The sequence below is a fragment of the Trachypithecus francoisi genome, unplaced genomic scaffold (assembly GCF_009764315.1).
Source record: "Trachypithecus francoisi isolate TF-2019V2 unplaced genomic scaffold, Tfra_2.0 Lachesis_group14, whole genome shotgun sequence".
In the NCBI taxonomy this organism is placed as follows: domain Eukaryota; kingdom Metazoa; phylum Chordata; class Mammalia; order Primates; family Cercopithecidae; genus Trachypithecus; species Trachypithecus francoisi.
In genome coordinates, this window is record NW_022681459.1 from 24,502,052 (window position 1) to 24,506,920 (window position 4,869).

The 4,869-nt window shown below is 45.5% G+C and overlaps 1 pseudogene; it reads right to left on the bottom strand.

Moving 5' to 3' along the window:
* Nucleotides 1-861: 861 nt before the first annotated feature.
* Nucleotides 862-2,190, bottom strand: LOC117096695 (annotated as a pseudogene).
* Nucleotides 2,191-4,869: the final 2,679 nt, after the last annotated feature.

A 4,869-nucleotide genomic window follows, 5' to 3' on the forward strand; every position in this document is an offset into this window, starting at 1 on the left:
ACACGTTGGGAGGCTGAGGTGGGAGGATAGCTTGAGCCTAGGAGTTTGAGACAAGCCTGGGCAACATGGGGAGACCCCCATCTCTACCAAAAATTTAAAAAATTAGCTGGGGGTGGGCCGGGCGCGGTGGCTCAAGCCTGTAATCCCAGCACTTTGGGAGGCCGAGACGGGCGGATCACGAGGTCAGGAGATTGAGACCATCCTGGCGAACACTGTGAAACCCCGTCTCTACTAAAAAATACAAAAAACTAGCCGGGCGAGGTGGCGGGCGTCTGTAGTCCCAGCTACTCGGGAGGCTGAGGCAGGAGAATGGCGTAAACCCGGGAGGCGGAGCTTGCAGTGAGCTGAGATCCGGCCACTGCACTCCAGCCCCGGCGACAGAGCAAGACTCCGTCTCAAAAAAAAAAAAAAAAAAAAAAAAAAAAAAAAAAAAAATTAGCTGGGGGTCATGCATGCCTGTGGTCCCAGCTACTTGAGAGGCTGAGGTGGGAGGATTGCTTAACCCAGGAGTTAGAGGCTGCAGTGAGTTATGATCATACCACTGCACTCCAGCCTGGGTGACAGAGCAAAACCTTGTCTCAATAAAAAAGAAAGAAAAAGAAAATAAACAGTCATTATACGAAAAATAGGATTAGTGGATCCTTTGGTTTTATTCTTTTTTTTTTTTCAAGTTCACGAAAGCACTTTTTGAGGCAAAGAGAAGTCTTGCCAAAAGGATTACCAGCTCCAAGAAGTTAAAACTCAACTGTTAATGACACTATTTAGAATGTGTAGATTTTGCTTCTCTTTGGTCAGAAAAGGGTATTCAGGTTGAGAAGGGCAAAGCAAACTGGAAGAGACTTCTACTCTACTGATGCTGCTCTTCAGATCCAACCTAAGCTAGACAAAGCTTCACTGGTCCATCTACAGGTTGCTGTCCTACTGCTGAGGGACCCGGGCCATGTTACATTTGCAAGAAAAATGAGGCAAGAAAAACAGGTGTAGGTCGCTTGGGGATGAGCAGGCACCCACAGCTTCAACACTTTTCGTGGAAGGGGTGATCCTTGTGGGAGGCACAGATTAAGGTGCACACCCTTCCAGTTCCTGTTGTAGCCATTCAAGGTGGTCGTATCCTGGATGCTCATTCAAAGTCAAAGGCCTCAAAGTTCTCAGCAATGTGTTCCAGTGTCACAGACTTGGGATCACCACCAAGTTCCTCTGCATGGGGAACCAGATCAGAACCTGGGCTGCAGTTTTATTGTGCTTGGCTGCGATCGCCTCAATCCTGGGATCCTCAGCAGGGAAGGGTCCTCAGGCTTGGCCCAGGGCCTGCTAGGAGAGCCAAGGGGGCTATGGGCAGTCGCCATGCTGCCTCTGGACTGGCAGTACTGGGTTAACTTCTCCTGAGTTAGGTACGGGTGACCCGCTGGCTTACACTTGAAGCCAGGTTGGTTTAAGATCCTTTTGACCTGGAGATGGTTGAAGTTGGAGATGCCAATAGCTTTCATCAGCTCTTCATCCACCAGCTCTTCCATGGCCGCCCCTGTGTCCACAATGTTGGTGTCACTGGGACCATGTTGCCTGACTCATCCAATAGGAAAAATCCCTTCCGGGGCTTAAAGCTGGTGGGACAGTGAATGAGGCGGAGGTCCAGGCAGTCCAGCTTCCGGGCGCTGAGTGTCTTCTGGCAGGCTTCTCTCCCCAGGCCCTTCCCATGGGTCGTGCACCACAGCTTGCGAATGACGCAGAGCTCCTCAAGTTTACCACCTGCTCCCTGAGCTGCTCCTGCATGCCCACCCCGACCAACACATTCTTGTTCTGGTACACAGGGGTGCAGTCAATGCAGTGATACCCAATGTGGACTGTCACCCTTACAGCCTCGGTCACCTGGCCTGGAGGGGCTTCCAGGTGTCTAGCCCCAGGATGGGCATCTTGGCGCTGTTGTTGGGCACAGGTTGGCTGATCATGGCCACCGTGCTTCCCAGACCCCCTCCTGAGACCATCTATCTTCTTCTTTATGCTTTTTATGTTATCTATTTACAAAGGAAATATAAAAATGGATTTTTGCTTTTAAAAGTTTGGAAGCAAATCAGGAGATGGGAGTGAACAGATAACGTTTGCTGTCCTTCATAAATGGATGTTTTGCTATCTGTCCGTAACCTTATGCTGCAAAGACTGTATTTGGGACATAGAAGTTAATAGACTCAGCCACGCAGAGGTCCTGTCTAGACCTCTGCTCAATGAGAATGCCCAAATCTGTAGTTTCTCAAACTGGGTGTTACCTGAGTGAGCTGGCAACTGTGCAAGGACACTTTGGTTTGAGAAACATTGCTGTAATAGCGTTAGCTAGCTACATGGTAATCACTAACATTAATGTATCTCTTCAGGGGAACTTTCTTTTTTTAGCTTAGCTGACTACAACAATCTTTCCTTTGGTACTAGGGAAATTCCATCCACCTTACGTTGAGGAAAAAAAAAAAACAAACATTTCCCACTTCTATACAAATCACTGAACAGTGTCCCCTAAAGTTTTGTGGTAGGTGGAATAGAATGCAGGAAAATAGAGAAAAAAAAATAGCAGAAGCTCATCATTCATTTATAAATACAAAACAGGTGAAATACGCAGTGGCTCACACCTCTAATCCCAGCACTTCAGGGGGCTAAGATGGGGGGATCACTTAAGGCCAGGAGTTTGAGATCACCCTGGGCAACATGTCCAGATCCTGTCTCTACAAAAAAATTTTTTTTAATAAAAAAAATCAGCTGGACATGGTGAGGCATACCTGTAGTCCTAGGTACTTGGGAGCCTGAGGTGGAAGGATTGCTTGAGCCCAGGACGTCGAGGCTTCAGTAAGCCATGATTGTGCTATAGCACTCCAGCTTGGGCAACAGAGTTAAGATCTTGTCTCAAAAAAATCAAAAACCAAAAACCAACCAAACAACAACAAAAAACCACCTCCAATCCTAACCAAACCAAATCAAACAGTATTTATAATATGCCAGATATGGTGCTTGTGATACAAAGATGAAAATACAGGATCCTTGCCCTAAAAGCACTTCTAGTTTAGAAACAGACACGGAAATACAATATAACAAAATAGTACTAATGCTATAACAATTATAAACATATTTTGCATTGAATTGAAACAAAAATAGGAAAAATGCTGAAAATGGTAGAAGTGTGCAGATCAATAAATACTACAGAAATATTAAAAGATGTTCACTACGTACTTAGATTAAAAAGCCAAGAAAATAAGCCAAAACTCTCAAGAACTGTTGAGCTAATGGGCCAATGCAGAAAGTGATCTTTGTAGAACTCTGTGCCTCCTGCCTAATTTTAAATTGCATGTACTTAATTGTTTTTCCGTTTCATTAGGGCATTTTCCTCAACCTGTTAATTTTGAGGAAGCTATTATATACACGTGAATCAATATGTAAAAGTGGATTTCTTTTCAAGTCTTGCCAAAATGTTGCAAAATACGATTTTTTTTTTTTTTTTTTTTTTTGAGACGGAGTCTCACTCTGTCGCCCAGGCTGGAGTGCAGTAGCACCATCCATGTTGGTTCACTGCAACTTCCGCCTCCTGGGTTCAAGCAATTCTCTTGTCTCAGCCTCCAGAGTAGCTGGGACTACAGGTACCTGCCACGACACCTGGCTAATTTTTGTATTTTTAGTAGAGACAGGGTTTCACCATGTTGGCCAGGCTGGTCTCGAACTCCTGACCTCAAGCTATCAGGCCACCTTGGCCTCAGAAAGTGCTGGAATTACAGGCGTGAACCACACCCGGCCGCAAAATAAGATTTCAAGATTTTCTGAAACTGTAGAATACACACTTTAATAACTACATATTTACTATTTAAGCTTTATCTTAATGTCACAAGGAAAGAAAATGTTAATGGCAATTCATAAAATAATATTGGTAAACATGCTTACATGATAAGGAAGGCAATGAATATTGTCTTCTCTCTCTCTCTTTTTTTAATGGCACCATGAGAACCACATCTTGACATAAACAACTTTGTAACCTTAAGATTCTGGGAGAGAGTCCTTGGTTGGAGGTGCCTGGTTAAGAGGAGGAAGGAGGCCAGGCACCGTGGCTCATGCCTGTAATACCCGCACTTTGGGAGGCTGAGGCGGGTGGATCACCTGAGGTCAGGAGTTTGAGACCAGTCTTGCCAACATGGTGAAACCCCGTCTTTATAAAAATACAAAACTAGGCAGGCGTAGTGGCGCATGCTTGTAACCTCAGCTACTTGGGAGGATGAGGCAGGAGAATCACTTGAACCCAGGAGGTGGAGGTTGCAATGAGCCTAGATCGCACCATTGCAGTCCAGCCTGGGCAAAAAGAGCAAAACTCTGTCTCAAAAACAAAACAAAACAAACAAACAAAAAAAAAAACAAAAAGAAGGGGAAGGACAGTGAGAGCAAGAAAGGAGTCAGGCTAGCCCTACTTGGGAGATGGCTAGGAGAATGAAAATGACCACAGATACACTGACTGGGGTGACATACATGTCTCAATCTAACAGCAGCCCATGGCCTTCCATTTTTCTTTTTTTTTCCTTCCTGTTTCTTTTTGCAGTACAATCTCAAAAAAGAAATCAATTGAAAAAAAAAAAAGGCTGAGCGCGATGGCACATGCCTGTAATCCAGCACTTTGGGAGACTGAGGCAGGCAGATCATGAGGTCAAGAGATCGAGACCATCCTGGCCAACATGGTGAAACCCCATCTCTACTAAAAATACAAAAATTAGCTGGGCATGGTGCTGTGCGCCTGTAGTCCCAGCTACTCGGGAGGCTGAGGCAGGAGAATCACTTGAACCTGGGAGGCTGAGGTTGCAGAGAGCCGAGATCGCGCCACTGCACTCCAGCCTGGGCCACAGAATGAGGGGA